This window comes from Corvus cornix, chromosome 12 (genome assembly GCF_000738735.6).
Source record: "Corvus cornix cornix isolate S_Up_H32 chromosome 12, ASM73873v5, whole genome shotgun sequence".
NCBI lineage: Eukaryota > Metazoa > Chordata > Aves > Passeriformes > Corvidae > Corvus > Corvus cornix.
Window position 1 is genome coordinate 9,196,943 of NC_046342.1, and position 19,982 is coordinate 9,216,924.

The window sequence follows — 19,982 nt, forward strand, 5'->3', positions numbered from 1 at the left end:
ATGTTCACAACCAAACACAGAGGCCAGTCCAGGGTTCATCAAACTCATGATCCAATGTGAGGCACACAGACAGCATGAACACACACACACTGCTGGCCAGGGAGGCTTCTGCTGTATCTGCACAGTGTTGCTGAGGTTTAAGTGGGGAGACCTGGCACAAAATGTTTTAGGATGCTCACATGCCTCCAACATACTGCTTTGCAGGGGTACATCCTCCACCACACCAGAGAACATGAAACAGCTACTGAAATCAGCCAAGCAGTCTCAGAGCCACTTCCCAGCCAACAAAATACCAGTGAGGGTCAGTGTGAAATTGGCCTTTGGTGCTCTTGCACGAAATAGGCTTCTGTATATTATGTCTTTTGGGTCTATTACTAAAGGTAGAAGACTCAGGTACTTACAGTGCTGGAATAGGTGTGCCTCCAGCTCCCAGCTCTGTACATATGACCTTGAAAAAGTCATTCAACTTTTCAATGGCTGAGCTGTTCAACTGCAAAACAAGGCTTTTTCAGCTTTTGGCTGTCTTGTCTGTTTAGACTGTAAGCTCTTCAGGGCAGGGACTGTCTCCTATTAAACAATCATAACTTTCACTTAATTAGGGTCTTCTACACATCCAGGGCCCTCACAAAAACGTCATAAAACAAAAGCTTTCTAATAAATTCTGGGGGATTCCAGACTGGGATCCAAAACTGCTCAGTGGTTTTCCCTGCTGAATATGATGCTGAATCCCTTGTTAGTTTGTGTGTGTGAGGGGGGAGGAGGGAAACTATAATTTAAAGAGATTGCATAAAAGACCGTTTAAGTCCTTGTGGCTGTATATTTCTTTTAATTAGTTTATGCACAGTGCATTTGCATGGGAAGCTGCACAGCGTGTGGACAGACTTAATTAGGAGAACAATACGTTCCCTCTTAAGATAATGACTTGAGGATTATGAAAATTATTATTCCAGATCCATCCATGGGTCATTTGAGGTTCAGTATCCAGCGAACTTTTAAAATGCATTGAGGTCAGCAGTTTGGATACTGTCAGTAAAGTCACTTGATTTTACTGTTGCTTAAATGATTAATTATGAACAGCAGCTGCAGGCATCCCCCAAGCTACACAATAGCCCAAGGACTCGCTGCATTTCACACGTGCCATCAGCTCCTCTGGAGAGCCAGATGTGCTGGATGGGGCTGTAAGATCCACTGCAGATGTCTGCCAGCAAAGTCTCCTTGTGAGCTCTCCCCACTCCCTTTCACCCATCCCTTTGCCTTTATATTCCTGGCTGGGGAGGCAAGAAATTTCCATCTCCACTAATGAATCTTTGGAGCTGGAGAACTAAGACAATTAGGTGAGAGTTTTAGGACACAGGTTCAGTAGCCCACATGAGATGTCCCATGTCCCATTTTAGAGCAGAGCACCATAGGCAACTGAGCTGAAGACATCACCTGAGTGCACCTCAGCCTTAGCCCAGTTTGCTGGGTCTTAAAAAAGGCTTTTTTTCTGCTTCTCTCCAAAGTCCTATCAATTTTCCTGACTCTTAGGAAAGCACGATCATCAGGACAGAGGATGAGAACAGTTCTCTTTGAAAGAATTTCCACATGGACTGTATTTCACAGCCAACTCTGTTCAAATAATCTGAGCTCCCATCCTGCTCCCCCTCTTCAGAAATGGTTGCTGTAGGGTGAACAGACTCCCTGCTGCAGCAGGGCACCCTGGAGAGGGGCAGCCCTCCATCCCAAATTTCCAGCTCTAACTGTCAAGGCTATGGAAACTACTATCCTCAAATCTGAATCAGCAGGTGCAGAACAGACAGCAATCCCATCTTTCACCTTAAAAAGCAAAGCCACGTATGCAGTCGAGGAGGACAAGGTCAGCTCTTTCCACATCAAAATCCATGACTCATTTAGTAATCACAGCAATCACACCTTGAGTATCCTTTCCTTCCTCTTGCCCTATAATGATAAGGCAATTTTTCCACTCAAATGCAATGACTGTGAATTAAATCAGGCTCTTTAGTAGCAGTGACAGCAAAACTGTGGTGAAACCATTATGTGTGGCGTTGCTTTTAGAGCTGAGGAAACAGAAGTTCTAGAAGCGGATGAGGCATCTTCAGTTGTACCTCCCCCACTGAAAAACTTTGATTTAGGTTGATGAAAAATTGACATTTCGCATCTGGAGGTGAGAGAAAAGTAGGTTTGAAGGAAAAAAAGAAAGAGTTAAGGAAAAGAAATTTCAAAGGATCATTGTGCGGATTTAGAACAACTGAGCTCAGTGATTAAATCCTTCACAGTCTTTGTACATCTTCTCCAAAACTTTAAACCAAGAGAAAGAATGAGATGGCATCTCTGCACTCACATTGGCAAAGGGAAAAATCTGTGACTGGTCCCAGCAGCTACAGATGCAAACATACTCCTGTGCTTTCCTTGCTACTTTCACTATTTTAAGGCTTTCTGAAGCCATAGTCGGTGCTTAAGGCCAACTGTGGAGAGTGAGTAGCACAGAAAAACCATGGTTTGTACAGCAGGACACGAGGCTGTGCACAGGAGAGGGCACAGCTCCTGTCACAGTGCAAACACCAGGCAATAGCTCAGCAGCAGCTCCATGCCACCACACCTATGGCCAGAGGGTCCAGCAAGGCCCAGGTACTGTGGAGCAGGGGAAGAAAACAAAAGCACTATTAATAATAGGATGAGGAGAGAACAGCTCCTCAACTCTTCACAGTCAATAGACACAATTTGAGAGCATCACCCATTACTCAACCTCTGTTGTTGATAACATAACACCCAAAGCATGCCAGGCACTGTGCCGGGCAAACAGAGATGTCCCTGCCCTAAAGAGATTGCCATCTAATTCTAATTTTACAGTCATATTTCAAAAGCACAGTGAGATCAAAGCCCTGCTCTCCTCCCCCAGGCACTCATTCTCTCTGGTGGAACATATCTCGATTCATAAATCAGGGAAGCAGTGAGTCTCAGTGAGCACTGCCATTCAGGACACAAAAGGGAGCACAGAGATGCCAAAGGTAGTCCTAACATCATGCTAGTGCTCAGGAGAGTAATCTGGGGGTGCAAGAGGAGGGGAAACACAGCAATTATTTTTTTTTTCCCCATTACCAGAGCAGATTTTTTGTCTGGCTGCAGCACATGACAATGATCCATGGCACTCTAGAACAAAAAATGTAGAAATTAAATGAAACTTCACGAACTGTTAGGTGACATGGTCGGAAAATACCTTAAGAATGAAAACAAACATCGGAATAAGGTAGTGCTCTTTTGGGAAAGGACACTGAATTAGACAAGTGATCCCAAAGGCAAATCCCAATGTCCACTGCTTTCTGATTCATCCACAGATAGTACCGGCAGCATCAGGACACACTTAAGCACACAGGAGTAAAGCCAGTTGTCTCCCAAGAACAATCCCCATTGCAATTACCTAAGGGTTCTCCCCTCCCCCAGAAAAATCTGCAATTCAAAAAGTAAATTTGCCCCTGAACTGTTTAATCTGCAAGCTCCAGTGATCTCCTTGCAATGGGTGCACAGGCAACAGATGTTCAGCAACCAAGCTGGCACTTTGCACACCTGAACGTGTGACTGGGAGCAAGACAGAAAGGATGCACATTGCCTGGGAACATCTGATAAGGCCGTGCCCTTCAGAGCCTGCACAGCAGTGAAGGGGCAGGAGAGAGGCTTAGAAATAACCAGAAGCTTTCTTCTTCTATCATGAGTCACTCCTGCTTCAAGAAGCTGCAGCTTTGATTATTAACTGGGCTAGTCAGCTAGATATTTAAATGATTCCCAAAAGTCATTAAGAGCCCAATCAGATATGCAGTGCTTGACTCTAGCACAGGAATGCAGAGAGGGAATTATTTGCATAAACTACGCTTTAGAGAAAACCTCCATGTATTTTATATTTCAGGGTACAGGGGAATCTGATTTAACTGAGTTAAAGAGAAGAAAAAGAAGCTTAAGCAATTTAAGGGACCACATTAAACATGGAAGGGAGTAAAAAATATTAAATAAAAACATCAGCTACCTCAGGGATTAGGAATAAGAAAATATAATGTCAAAGCACTCTTCCTCTCTATTCTCTAAGCAACAGGCAGCTCCTTTAGATTTCCCCTGACTTTTCAGAGAGAAAATTTACACTCAAAGTCAAAGCACTGCTGAAAGTTGCATGCCTGATCAGGAGATCTCATAACCCTGCTGTCCTCTGTCCCAAACTGAGACCAGAGATGCAAGTTGATGCAAGAAGTGAAGGGATGGGCAGACACAGAAAGCCTACCTTTACCTTGTACTTACCTGGCCTCTACTCCAGAGCCATGACACAGACTCTCCCTCAGCAGAATCTCAAAGTACATCTTCCGTGGAACTGTTTTTATAGGAAATATGGTGTGGCAAAAACCCCACTGGATTTGGTACCAGAAGACAATACCAGAACAGAAGCAACACCAGAGTGGGAGCCATTTCAGAGACAGGCAGAGGGTCACCTGACTTGGCTGCAGCTTTTCTGCTGGTTTGTAACTCACCTCACAACCCTGTACACCCAACCTAGCAGGTAGTTCCTGCCACCTCCAGCATGGAATCCAGCTCCTAGGATGGGGAAGTAGCACAGGACTCTGTGCAGGGGCTCATTCAGAGGAATCATACCCAGTATGTTGCTTTCTTGCTGTTTCGGGTTAAAATCAGAGCCATGACAAGCAAATCTTCAAGACAAACCAGATTCAGGGTGACTGGAAAGATGGACTAAGCTTGGAATTTGTAACAAAAGAAGGCAGCAGGCAAAAGTGGTGCTTGGAAAGTTCTGTGGGGGATCATCTGTTTAGAAGCAAAGAGCAATCAGCAACTTAACTTCCAGCCCTGCTTTTCAGCAGAAAACTCAGTGTGTTCTCACAAGAAGTCAGTAAACAGCATAACCTGAGGCTGGTCACTGAAACTCTTTATCTATCAGTTCCCTCATCCATATATTGGGGCTTAAAGTATTTTACTTTCTTCTTTCCATCAAGGAATGGGAGCTGGCAGATTGAATGTGCTCATGCCTGCAATACCTTCCTCAGAAAGAAACTGCCATTAGGAACCAAAGTCCTGCCGTGCAGTTATTTAATTAAATCATAAATACAAACGGATAAGTGTCTAATGAGCCAGCTCTACACAGTGTATTTATATTCCTCTGCAAGAGAACAATGCTTAAACTAGTTGCAAATAATAGTCCTCTCTCCCATCCTGGTTTTCCCTGCAATCAGGAATCAGGACGCACAGTAGTTTGCTGACAAATTGGTTCATGTTATGGAGATAATGAAGGCATCAAATTACTCTGCACTCCTTCCCCCTGGAAGCAGTGAGGCTCTTGCAGACAGCGATTGCCAGGGTTTTATTTGTGCCTGCATGTGTGTGTCATTTGTGAGCAGATGAGCCCCAGAGGCCTGTCAGCCAAGGCAGGATGGCTCCAGCCCCGCTTCCTGGCAAACTCCTGGTGCTGCACTGACCTTCTGGCTGTGCACTTGTCAGGCTGCCAGGGAGGTTACCATGGCAAAGAGCCACAGCCTCTGAGAAGTGCTTTCTTCCTCCAGCACCCACAGAGATGCTCCAGGTTGTTCTATGAGAGCTTGCATGGGTACCAGAACCATTTAGGGATACTAGGGCAGCATTTCTCTAGCTCTGGTACACTCAGCTTTCCAGGAACAAAGCCTAAAGCAACAGATCCAGCAAAGCATTTAACCAAGAAGCTGAGCAAGGTCATCTCCAGAAGAAATAAAATACTTCGGCTGGGTCACAATCCTTTTAGACACTGGCTCTGGAATTTTTTCTGCCTCTCTTTTCCTTTCTACCTGCCAAAAGGAGGTTTAACTCCTCTGGAGAGGTTCCTGGAACTCAGGTGGAGAAGGATAGCAGAGAGGAAAACATTTCCATCCTGAGATGTTACTAATAAATATATCAATAGATTCTGAACTGGTAAGTTTTCACTAAACTGGATCCAAACAGTTTTTTAAAACCCCTTCAGCCACTATGAGCACCGACAAGCCAAGCAAAGCTTTTTAGTGATCCTAACAAATGTGTCAGGCTTTACTCTGCAATTGATTCACTTTTGGGAACATAAGTTAAGCTTTAAATCTATATTTCATATATAATCAAGCAGCCAAATCGGCCTTTTAATATAGAACCCAGACCAGCTGCTGTGTCTTTATCTCAGAAAGCAGGAGGGCCAACAAAGCTACAGCCAGGGAAGTGACAGTTCTTCGTTATTATCCTCCCTGATCGTACCCATCTTCTCATCTCCCCTATCAAATTTCTGGGCTTTTTTGATAAAAAACAATTTAAGAGTGCGCTCCACAGGAAGCACACGAAGGTTACAGATTGAGCAATGCCTGGGAACCCCTCTTTAAAAGGTGCAACCAGAAAAAAGGCCAGGGAATGGGGGCTGCACATGGGGATGCCAGGGTCAGACACTCTGGGAGAACTCTCCTCCCTTCGTGGTCACCAACAGCAACTTCTGCTGCTGGAACCCAAAGGAGGGAGGGCTGTTGAGTCTTGCTCTCTTGGCATTCATTGGTGCTGCTTGTTTGCCTTGCTCTCTCCCCTCCTGCATTGCAAAGCTTGCCAAAATGGCCCACTCCACACTGTTGAATCAGGCTGAGGAAGACTGAGCTTCAACAGTTTCGTATGAAAAAGGACTTGGGTTGTGTTGGGGTTTTTTTTGGAAGTTTGCTTTTTTCCCCACCAAGTACTGTCTTCAGCAAAACAGTTTTTCCCTGTTGGTTGGGTTTTTCTTTTTCTTTAAACTGTTCACAGAATCTTTCTCTCCTGCTTTGCTGGGGCTATAATTTCATGTTAGATCTGGTGGAAATTCCAGTTTTGGGGATTCCCTTCCGAGTGCCTCTGCCCTGCAGTGTGTGATACCCTCCATGTGCTGCTGCAGTGGTCCACGACATCAGCCTGGCTGGAGAACTGATCCACTGTAACAAGAAACACACAGGACACACAAAAGCAGGATTTTTCTCTTTCTTCTGCAGTTGGATAAGCTCCCTGAGATATTTCACTGCACTGCCTTACAAAACCACATGGTCACCATCACAGGGATGGCTGCTGCAGGCTGGGAATGCCCCTGGACCGTGGTGCCAGTGAGCTCTGGAGATGAAGGCAGGGCTTGCCTTGGCTGGCTCATGTCTTGCTTCATTCTTCTGCAAGTGAATCAGAGTGTGGTGTCTCCGGATCAGTAATTATATCTAATTAAAAAACACAGCTGTTTTGGTGAATCCAGATTTTTCTTTTAGACACCTCTTGTGGGACATCTCAGATTGAAGCTTCCCACAAGGATCAAGGAAATTTGAGGAGCTGGTTTAGATGCATTTCATAGCCAGCTACAGAAGTGACAGAAGATTCCACCCACCTATGAAAGATAAAATGGACTTATGTCCAAATTCACTGTTTAGCCCTCTGTGAATGCTCCACAAATCAGTGTGTTTTTCACTTGCACAAATAACCCACAAATCAACATGGAACAGGAAATTTAGTGTTCAGGCTGGCACCTCCATCCATAATTTGTGCTGTCAAGGGGAAGAATAGGAGGAAAAGACCTAAAGGGCATATTTTGTGTATCTGGAAAAAATTGGACAGAAGGCTCTGCCAGTCATTCACAACCTTATTCCACATGGACCACGTCTCTGTTACAGACCAGCAAACTACAGCACTCCTATTCAATGGGCTGCATTCACAAATGCCAGTCCCTGAAAGCCAGATCAGCAGAAAGACGAGGATTTCTGAGCTTATCTCTTACCTCTCGTGCCAATTTCCCACCACTGCAATTTGCACTTAAAATTGGGTTACTTTACAAACTTTCTGCCTGAGAATAACGATGCCGTGCTCAAGTTAACACTTCACTTTGAGATACCAGGTGGCAACACTACAATGCCCTTCCCCTGTGCTGCAGGGTCCCACCACAAATGTATGAGAAAAGAGTATTTTTCCCCTCTAATGAGAAAAAGGAGTTTAATTCCAGTTTATTATGTTGCAGAGGAACTTCATTACAGTTTGAGCTTTGCCAGATTCAGCCTGGATTCTTTAGTTAAACAATTTCACAAGATGTGACAATTTCAGCACTTCCTATGCCCCGAGCAAAACTTCCTAACCTGATATTCACAGAGGAGTGGAGATTGCTTGGCTGTTGAAGGTTTTCACAGGTTTTTGTTTTGGTTTGGGTTTTTTAAGCATATTTTTAAGCTTTGCCTTGAAGTACCTTGGAAATGGGTTATCTGGCTGATGGCTAACACCTGCAAGTCAGGGTGGTGGCTCAGAGTTTTCCAGCTCAAGCCAAATAATTTTCTAAAGGATGTAAACCATGATGATCATAAATGCATGGAGTCAATTAGTAGTGTACAATTTTCTCAAGTGAGCTTGGATTTGGGAAACGTCCATTTTCACGCTACTAATTTCAAACACTTAAAAATAGCCTAGTTGCTTAAAAAGAGCTATTTTATGCCACTCTGAAATGCACCCCACTCCAAGAACCCAAAAAATGAGTGAGTACCTGAAATCCCTAAGCGTTTTTTAGAATTTTAGGAAAATTACAGGGGAGATTTTATTTTCTTTTTTGAGTAGGTACTACTTATGGCCACTTATTTGTATTTCCTGTGATTCTACTCAATGCACCTCCATCCTGTCCCTGCAGGGTATTTTGCTTTCCCAGCTTCAGCAGCCTCCCCATACTGCACCAGTGCTGTTTTGGGCCAGGTATATTCATGAAAAGGTCTGTCAAGTTCTTGGGAGCAACACATGGAGGAGTTTTTGCAATGTGCCTAATAGGATCTATTGCATAAAAAACAATGAAATTCACTTCAGCTGAAATAAAAGAAGAAAAGCTTAACCCTGAGGCTTCAACACCAAAACAGGCAGGGGGAACACCAAAACACAGAAAAAAAACCCCCAAAACCAAACAACAAAAATGAAAAGCAAAAATTACTTTCTTGGTCTTGCTGTTTCCATGTAACCAGCACAGCCCTGCTCACACTTTATCCGAGGCTGAGAGAGCTGAGCACTCAATCATCATACATTGCATATAGTCCAGCATTAACTCCTCTCCTAGGTGGATGATTAAAAGGTACAAAGGCCATTTAATTAGCACCTCATGTCATACCTTATAACTTGCAGTCATCATCTGGTAGCAACCAGACAGAGCCACAAATGTGCATACACATCCACCCACAGAGGCACACTGTCACCCTGCAGGAACACAAGTTCCTCCTAAGCAATTATATCTGTGTGCCCCCTAATTCTGATCTCTTGAGCATTTAATGCGTTTGCTCTGGGGTCTACACAATCCTGCTCTAATTTTGCCAGGGGCCTTTGTATCAAAGGCCTGAGTTGTGTGAAAGGTGATTTAGCAGAGATGGTGTCGGTGATTATTTTCAAAGGAACTGCTGCAGCCCCACCACGAGGGACACTGCAGCCTCCAGATAGGGGGCCCTTATCATATTTTCTATTCTCAGATAAGATTATGTTTCCTTTTTTCATCCTCCTTCCTGAATCTTCTTGATAACAATTGGGGGCCAGTTTAATCACGGAGGTTGAAATAACCAAAAGGGTTCCTGGGGTAGTGGTGGGGAGGGCAGGGAACAGGGCCAGGTGGGTGGGGAGGAGGGGGAAGCCTCACTGGACAGAAAAGTTGGGTAAGAGCAGCTAAGAAATGAAGCCAGAAAAGGGGGTATTTTAAAGGGAACAGCTGTTAAACTGCAACCAAACAAAAAGCACATGCAGCTAATGTTCCTGTGGTCACCCGTCAAAAACAAAAACAAAACGAGTTGTTCACGTGCCCATTCTGTGGTCTAAACAAATTAGAGTGAAAATGGGACCAGGACAGGGAGATGGATGACCTCGAAACAATGGGGACAGGCCCTTTGTGAAACAGCCCTTTCTGTGCTGGTAAGGGGTTTCTAAACATTAATAATATCTTTATGATAAGATGAATCACTTGGGCACGATGCGAATTGGTTCCAGGGGACCAACTCTGACCCCTGGGGTTTGAATCTACTTGGACTGAACATCAGAGACCAAAGAGAACAGCGAGTGCCCTGTGTTACTGCCCCAAAAAAGGATTCAGACCTGGAGTCAGAGGGGTGCAAGGAGCTCTGTAGCTCTGGCCAAGACTGCCCGTTCCAGGACAACTCAGTAATGTTACAGCACGGTGAATCCCTGGCATATGTCCAGGGAGGTAAAAACCCAGTCAGTACTCGAATGAGACCTTCTAAGAAACACCCATCTGAACTCCTCCACAACGACACCATGTCCTTCAAGTCTAGTCTGAATCAGCACCTAAATGTTGCATCAGAAGGTGCCAGACTTAGGCAGTGGCAGTTGAGGGGCAGAAGGTGGGGTGGGGAGATAACATATTTCGGATGGGTTATAAATCAGAACTGTTCATCGCCTGTTGCTGTTTAGCACCCCCCTCCCATCTTTCTCCGTTGCAAAACACTCAAAAATCCCATTGTGCCTTGGCAGCATTACTCCCAAACAACCCCTCAATCATCAGTGTCTGTTGTGTCAGTGCCAACATCCCCACATGCCAAACCACAGGGGACTGTTGGCCCATCCCTGTGCGAAAGGAAACAGTTCCGTCCTTATGGACTGATTGCAGCGAGAGGCAAAGTGTATCAAAGACACCAAAGCACCTCCCTAGGCACGTCCTGCTTTCCTGAGCTTGGAACCCTTCCCTGGGGGCAGCCTGGACAAGAAGAAAGCATTGAGACATTGCCATATGACACTGGCAGGGCCAGCAAGAGCCATTCTGGCCATTGTCCCTGCTCAGAGCTAACACAAAGGTCTGGGTTTCCAACTGCAACACTGGAGGCACCTAGACCTGCCCAGGGACCAGGTCACACATCGTTCCCAAACATGGCTGGGTTGCAGGAGCCCATTGTCCAGCTTTTGGCCACTGATGTCAGAACTCTGTTCCCTCCTGAGCCTGGCTTTTGAGGCAGGAACCAAATCTTGGACCTACCTTCCCGCAGTGACTACCAGTTCCAACCAAGAGCACTTGTCCTCGAAGACACTCCCGTGCAGAGTTCAAAGCCAGGCCTGTGTGACCATGAGGCAGCGGATGGCAGCTTACCACAGAGTTCCTGGTAATAAACTCTATTTGAAGACTCTCAGTGAAAAGTGTGTTCCTAATAGAGGATAACATTTCATGGTCATTATGCGATACACTTAACTTTAAAAGGAACAAAAATGCTGAGAAAGTAATTTTCTGAAAAGGGCTCTCGGATTTCATTACTATGGGTCAAGTGCCTGGGGAGAAGAATTAAAGAAAAACACGAACTTGTGCACAAATTAATTAAAGATATTTCCACTAATAAATTGTCCCCATATCCCAAGGCAGAGCCTTCAGTTTGCAAAATGTGGTAATATTCAAGTTGTGGTTTTCTCCACCAGGCAAGCGGTTCAGCAACATTTAAAATCAAATGGACAGAGTTGGGGATATGGGGTTTGGGAATGGGAGGGGGTTTGCTTTCTACTTCAGCCCATATAAAATTTACGGTATTTTAGTGCATTTCTAAGAAAAAGAAAAAATGCCTTGTTATCCCCCAAGACCCCAAAACCATGATGACCTTTTAAATTCTTATTTTTCCTTGATGCAGCCAATTTCTCCAAACAAGATCCCCTCCTCCACATTCTTCCACCAAAATTGTGAAGGACTGCTCCTTTCAATGCAAAGGCAGTGCCAGTTGCTGTAACATGAGGAAATCACAGCACAAGGAGAAAGAAAACAAAAAAAAAAATCCCAGAAGGAAAAACAGAATTCACTGTCAGCAGCTTTGAGGCATGGGTCTAATACAGCCCAGTGTTAGTGACCCCCCTCCAGCTGCAGGAGCAGCTACACAAGAGGGGCTGTATTTAAGCAGCTCAGAGCAACAGTGGGATGGCAGCTGAGCACCCTCAGTCTGAGCTGTTTTCAATACATGGCCAAGGCTTCTTGGTTGTCTTGAGAAGCTTAATAACATCAAGATCCACTGCCTGGGCAAGGCACCCCCAGCTGAAGGTCCTGGGCTGTGCTGACGCCAGAATGCATCTCTGCCTGGAAATTGTTTGCTTGTGAGGTGGCTGGCACAAGGGGTGACAGCTGTGTGCTCAGACCTGTCTTCTCATTTTTCCCTGTAACCACCAAAGAAAAGTGAAGCTGAACCTAATTTTCTTTTATTCCTATGATACTCTCCCATTTTGTGGTGGTTTTCACTTGGAGGAAAGGGAGGTGGGAAGATTTGCAATCCTTTAGCAGCCCATCTTCTGCAAAGACCACCACTGCCTTAAAATTACTACTGGCCTAGTGACAGATGGGAAGAATTTGCTCTCCAAAGTAGGTAACCAACAAATCAAAAGAATAGTCTCTCAGATACAAATACAGCTAAATACTCCTGTCCTAAGAGCTGGGATAGTTTATTTGGTTTGTATTGACCTGATCCCATTTGAACATCCCTGTTCTCACACTGATCAGGGGCTGAAACGGAAGGAAACAGCTTCAAGCTTCTCTTTTCCTTTATTTTTTTTCCCCCTTCTCCCCCCCACCACTTAAATTTCACAGGCACCTGAATCTGATCACAACTTCCTCTGTCCAGTGTAAAGTTTAGTCTGAGAGAGTGCACATACCACAATACGTTGGGATAATATTAATGTATAGTATTTGAAGCCCCAGGGCCTGTATGTTTCATTAATTTCCTCCCCATTAAAGTAAAATGAGGATATCCTGTAGAGAATTGCAGTGAACCATTCGGACTGTGAAACTCGTCCTGACCTTGCTAAGAAAAACAGACAGAAGAGGAAAGAGCAGCTGATCGCAATATAGAGCCACCCAAACGAAACACAGGGGCTCCTTGCTCAGCCGTCCCTGCACCACCACCGTGCAAATATTTAGCTTAACAGGATGTGAAGAGCTGGTCAGCAAGCGTTAAAAAAATACGCACTGATTTTTATTTGTTTAAAATGCAAAACATTTCCCCTACATTCTTTGCAGTGCATTAACCTCAGGCACAATTTCCACTCTGGGATTGAGCAAGCCGGGGACCTGGGCTGCACACGAATAATTCAGATTACTGCATCTGTTTGTGTGTGGTTGGGGCATGCATACCGATCCTTGCTCGTTAACCCAGTGCATCCAAGCTCTGCCAAACCCTCGAGGGCTGCCATCCTAAAGGAGCCACCTCTTCCAGCACAACTGGCCATTGTGGTGGTGAATGTCAGCCCATGAATGGCTGTCAGGTTTAGGATGAATCCAGCAGAGCCCAAGGCCTCCTGAAGCACAATGATATATCCACCCTACTCTCTTACCATCCTGTTCTGTTGTTGTACCTCACCTAAACCCTCTGACCCACTCTATCCAGTAACCTTGGTCCTCACACTGCACACCACAGCTCACCTATCCCCCAACACACTTGGCAAGGAATAAAGGAGAAAAGTTCCCCCTTTGGACTTGAAAACCTAGGTGTAAGCACATGGATTTTATAAGCAGGAATGGTTTCTTTGCAGAGGACAAGGGCAGCCATTCAGCCAAGGTTCAAGTTCTACCAGTTCCTTTTTTTCAGCTGCTTCAACCAGCTCTGCCCAAATGCCTGAGCTCCACTGCTCCATGGCAGCTGGCGAGACAGGCGAGGTGGGAGGCAGAGCTGTGACCCTTCTGAATATCACTGAACAAGTGAAGAGACCCAAACAGAGCTCACTGCCTTCATTTTTTGGCAGGCACCTACCTTGCTCTGCAGGTTTTCCTATTTGTCCAGCAGTCTTCACGTCATGCCTGAAGTGATGCCTGGGAAGGCAGGGTGAAGCCTGGGGACCAGCCCTGCCCAGGGTACCTGTCATGGGCAGCACAGCCAAGGAACTTGCACATAAACTTGCAGTTGTTCTGGAAAACTAGCACCCAGATTGGTCTAAATTACCTTCCACTGACACGAGACACGCTTCAAAAACACATCTGGGAAATGAATTTCCTCTTTGTAGCCCCTTCCAATACCAACACTTTGAAGACCTAATTTCAGTCCCAAGTAATGGCACTGCCCTGCTCCCAAGGCTGCAGGTTAAAATGCATATTTTGGAGGCAGTTCGTGTCCTGCCCTGGGGGAAGGAGGCAGTTTGAATTACCCTGAACCAGCCACTCTGGATTGCTAACAGACCTGTGTGGCCAGGCTGCAGAGGATGCCCTGTCTGTGTCTGAGAGCACAGTGGGTTTGTGATGCATGGTATGGGTGAACCCAAATAGGGGCAAATCTCAGCAGGACAGGGAAGGTGTCCCTTGCCCTCCCTACAAAAAAAAAAAAACCCACCCAAAAACCAACAAAACAAAAAAGTAAAATTCCTCTCCCTGCTCCTGCCTGTGCATCAGGGTACAGTCCCAGAGAACTTGACCTCTGTATAACTTCTGCAGATGGTGGTGAGACTCAGGGACACAGAGGTGACAGTACTACAGGGTAGCATGTCCCTCCAAGGCAACAGCCAGTTAAAATCATCCCCAGCATGCACCCCCCTGAGATAAAAGTTAAGACCCACAGAATGATTAGGGAATTTGGTTGACTACTCCCCAAAATCTTAGCCCAGCACCTCACATGTTCCTCACAAAGCCCTAACTCTAACTGATGGTCTTTACTTGCAAACCCATTGCCAACGCACCTCCCATGACAGAGGCTCATAAGAATTACCATTTGTACTTGCTTGAACTTTAAAAGTAAAGCCTATTCCAGACAAACTCTCATTCCCTTATTTCCCAGCTCCAGTTGCCATTTTCCTTCTCCTCAGCTTTCTACCAGCTCCTTCCAACAAAGCCCAACGTATTCTTCTCCCATTTCCTTTCACATCTGCCCTTTGCCAGCAACTTTCTTCCTCCTTCTACCCTAGAAGCATCTTTCTCTTACCCATTGCCCAGCACACAATTCAAATGCTTCCCTAGCTTAGAGCTGGGACTAAAGAATGAAGGTCAAATCCAGATGTTGTGATGTTTCTGTGGCATTTGGCTCCCAGGCAGCCACTTGGGCCTGTCTCTGCTTCCAGGGCCCTAAACTGCATGAAAAATTTGACCTCTGGGCATTACAGGAATGCATATAATAATTAATCACAAAAGCCTCCAAGCACCATATACATGCCAGTGATCCCTTTTGCACCATTTAAGATTTGAAACCACGGCTTTTATGCTCATATAGGCTTGTACAGTGCCAAGCTCTCATTTGAGACTGTGAATGTATCATTTTCCCATTCTGCACAGACCCAAGCCTTCAGCCAGCTCTCATCAGGGTGGGAGTGTGTGTCGGGGGGGGCATAGTCATGATATAATATGCAATAGTCTGATGATTACTAGTATTTCTCAATAAAAAAGCACATATTAAAAAAACCCCAACACTAGAAAAACACAGCCCCCAGCTCATTATTTGAATAAGGGGGAGGGAAGAAGGTGTGGGGGGAAATTGTCTTAATTAAAATTCTCCCTTTCATCCTGGTAATTACATTCAAACAGGCAACAGCGGCAGCATCGCTGTTTGTCACCGTGCCAAAAAAAGAAATTGATTTGATCACTGGGACATCGTGTTGCATAAAATAAAATCCTTAAAAATCTGCCAGCTTTTTTTTAAACTGTAATTACTTCTAGAACACTGCAAAGAAGGGTGAAAACAGAGAGAAAAAAAGAAGAGGAGGAGGAAGAAGGAGACCAGTGGCAGATAATACGCCAGTAATGATGGAAACACCTGTAAGCCAGTGGAGATCTAGCAGCTATCAGCTCTGGCTGCATTCCATATCCATTAGCTACAAGAGGCTGCTTGGGCTCCAGGAAAGGAGGGTGTTAGCTCTGACAACTGGTGAAAAGCTGATGAAAACGTACCAAAGGGGCAGTCACGGCGCTGCCATTTGATAAAGAGGGAAAAAAAAATGAGAGAGGAAAGGGAGAAGGAAAAAAAAAAGCCAGGAGTAAATCAGTCTAATTAATGGCTTTGCTCATTTATCAGGGGCAAATGCTAATTATTCTTTTTAATCAGTTTTCTGCCACAGTTGCTCATTCTCCCTGATTTTTTTTTTTTTTCCCCTGCCAGCTCTGCTTAGTGAGAGAGTCTGGAGAAAAGCAATCCAAACCTCAGGCTTATAAATAAGGAAAGCACAAGAGAAAATGAAAGAATGGATAAAATTGTTCCATGAAATCCTACCAAGCTTGTCTCCATGTAGAAATTCCCAGCACCCTTTCTGGTCTCCTACCTCCTTTCATGACCTACTGGCTAGAAACCAAAATGCAAGTGCAGTCCCTGACAGAGGCTAAAGAACCTGCAGGCAGCTTTTAAAGCCAACCCTCCAAACTCTGAACTGCTGCTCTCATAAAGCACATTTCTATCCCTCATTACTCACCAACACCTGCATGGACAGCTCTTGTTCATGCCAATCTGCAGGAAGCCACTCTCTGTGGCAAACCCAAGAGCTTCTGTTGTTTTATCCACAACGTGCAGGGCAGGGCACTCAGAAGCAGTGAGCAATGATGGTTGCAAATCTCCAGGCACCTCAAGAGCTTGGCTTTGAGAAAGCAGCGAACACACCACCTTCTCAAGCCTCTTCGAGCTGGTTACCCAAAAAAGCCACTAATTGCCACCATAAATCTTGTTCCCATTCATCAAGTGGTGAGCAGAAACTTGGGGTTTTGGTGACCGAATAGTCCATAAACACAGGGACTGAATCTGAAACAAACCCACAGACTTTAAACAACTCAACAAAACCACCCAGCAAATTGTCAAAAGAAGCAAAACCAAAAGCCTCCATGCAGAAGCAAAAGCCAGTCTGCAAACAAATCCCAGCAGAACAAGACTCTATTCACGGCTGTCTGCTTGGACCAAGATGTGATGAGCACCCACGAAGAGACAAAGGTGACCCATGAGTGCCAGGCATGACAGACTGTATTTGGGAGTGTGTGTGAGCAGCACTGCTCTACCAACACAGCCAAGACCTGGGATCCCGGTTTTTCTTGCCTTTAATTTGCAGAAGGAAATGAGCTGCTCATCCCAATGAGTCAGGAGGATCAGCCTAACCTCCCCTCCCCTTAAGAGCCACGGTACCCATGGCAGCAGGACCTGGAGGAGCCGGGTGAGCTGTTAAAGGAAACTCCGTCAGCAGAGCAGCTTTCTTCAGTCACAGTTTAAAGGTCTCCAATAAGAATTTAATTCAACAATCCAGTTACCGCATAGTAAATCCCCTGAGTACTAGATGTGTGTCTTGATAGCTGCTAAACCCCAGTAAACAAGTCTTTAATCATCCATTGGTAATTAATTAGCAAACAAGAACTAATTGCAACTAGATAGCTTCTTAGATTCAAGACGGTTGTTTTACGTTAATTAAATATAGAGGTCTGTGAGCTACACAAATACGTTCTAACCAACATACATGCAGGTTTCTAAAATGCATTTGGTTCCTAAAGAACTAAACCCCATGAAAATTGTTCAAAGGAAGCAAATTTCAGGGTGGTGCAAAGACTGGCACCTGTGACAGGTGCCCACAAGCACATATGTTCATCCAGCTGAAAGCAGGACACCACAAACAGGGATAAGCAAGCTCCGGCAGTCAGAGCCCAGAGCCCACCACTCAGTCAAAGGCTGAAAAAACAAGAAATGATAAATGAATGAGGAATTTGGACCCTACTACACTTCTAGTCTGTTCTATGCAAAATTACTCCAGGAAAAATTGTTTGCCTGGATTTGATGCCAATCCTTATGGCATTAAGTCAGACTTCTGTCACCAGTTTTGAAAAGAACCAAAGCTTTTACCCTGTGTCTCCAGACCTGACTTTATAACCCCTTAAAACAAGCAAAACCCTGGACCAAGCTAAAGAGGTTGTATTAAAACCAGCGAAATCAAAGCCCCAATTTGGCATAACCACACCAAAGATTTTGTGTAATCAAATGAAAACTCATGTCTCCTGCTCCCCCAGGTTGATCTGAATTACAGGTTTTTTAGACCCCTTTGTCTGTCTTTGAGGACTCTGGGACCTTCTCCCAGCTGTGCCACTCACTTGCCAGGCAATATCTACCACCCATTCCCCGTGATGCTCTAGCAGCTGTTTACAGTGATACTTTGTAAGATTTGGTAAGATGCTGGGGTTGTGTCAGCATAGCCTAAGAGGGAGAGATCACTTTGAGTCCAGGCAGGTTACAAACAAAATGAACTTGCGTGGCTCAGATGGCTGGGTCTGCAGTGCTGAGGTTCCCAGGCGGGGAGAGACAAGGAAGGACAGATGCCTCCTCAGTGAACAGGTATAAAAGAGAGGCATGAAACTAGGCAGATAAAATTCAACAATTGTGATGTAAACACACAACTGAAAAGCAGCAACCAAGTGGTCTGGGATGCAAGCCCCAGATGCTGCAGCTCTTCGCTGCGGGGAGGCTCTGTCCCCTTGGCATGGCCTTCCCAGACACTGTACTACGCACGGTTGTGAGATAATTTCATCCAAATGTGCAAATATGCAAAACAGACCATCCAAAGGGCTTGAGCTGAAATGCATTAATGACTACAACATCCCAAACTCCCCCTGTGCAGCTCAGACAACAGAACATTGCTGCCCAAACTCCTCCAAGAGGCCGGCACACAACTCCTCTTTTATGTCACAGCACGAGGGAGCCAAAATCTCTACATTGCAAACTCTTATCTGTTCATATTTACCCACCCAGCAAGAGCTGGACTTGAAGGGAAGTGGAGGGACAGAAGGTGAGATTTTTCATCTCAACCGGCAGATTTCATCTCACTCAGCAGCCTCCTAGCCCAGTGACACCCCATTTGGGCCCCCACATCCCCCTAAAACACACGCACCGGCATGTGTTTACAAACACACCATTTATGTGTGAGTGTCACATGCACCCAGACAGCATGCCAGGAGAGAGATTTAAACAAAAAATATGTCTTTCTCTAAATACTGTATGTTCCCCTGGTCTATTCATTTCATTCTGCTTTATCTATCAAAAATATATTAACCCAAAAGCCTGTTTCCATCAAAGTCTCGATTCCATGAACATTTAAAGATAAGCCTTATCTTATTACTGGTGCATTAACAACAGAAATCTAAAGGGCTACTGTCAATCATCTCCTTTTCTCTGTTTCTTTTTCTTCTCCCCCCAAAACAGCTTTGCAGAGCACAACTGGGGCCTCAGGGGGGTTCTGGCAGACACAAATACACACAGACACCAATAAGCACAACCCTCCCACCCCTGCCCCAGTGAAAAGAACCATGGAAAAAACTGAGGGCTTGACCAGGGCCAAGCATGACATGGGAAGGAAAGAGAGCAGCATCAGGCAGCACCCACCTAAACCGGGAAGGAGCCCACATGAATTCCCACAGACACGTCCCTTCGTGCAGAGCCTCACAGCAGATGATCCCAAAGCAATTTTCAAGAAGTTTGCACAGGAGAAATTAATCACTTGAAAAATCCAAGGTCACAGAGGTCATCTGCACTTCCAACTCCATTGTATCTCTTGTTTTATTACAACAATCTTCTTCCCTTGCCATCCTTAATTCACTACTTTTTCCCGCTACATCATCTTCCCAACATCACATGTGTAAATTTTAAATGATTCTTATTAGGACACTTGCATCAAACTCAGGCAGCATCCAAGTATCTTGGCAGAGATGTTTGTTTGAGCTTTTAAAATGTAAAGGTTTTAGATTACTTATGGAAAACAGTAATCATTTTCTACCGTGATCTTCTGGGGCAGAGCAAACTCTGCAGTGGACTGCAATTCTATGCCTCTGGGGCAATTAAAATATCCACCTTAATTTTGCAGCAATGTGTTTTCCTTCCCTTGCAATTTTTTTGCTTTCTAATTAGAAGTTTTAATTCTGCAATGAGTGTCACTAAGAGCCTGAGCCAAAAATAACACAGCCTGTTCCAAAGGCCCTTTGAAAAGCTTTTATTTTTGAAAGCCAGAACAAGACAGACAATCCAAGAGCGATAAATCTAAGGTTTCTGAAAAGAGCTGAGGATAGCAGGAGGGCAAAGAGACAGCTAGGGATG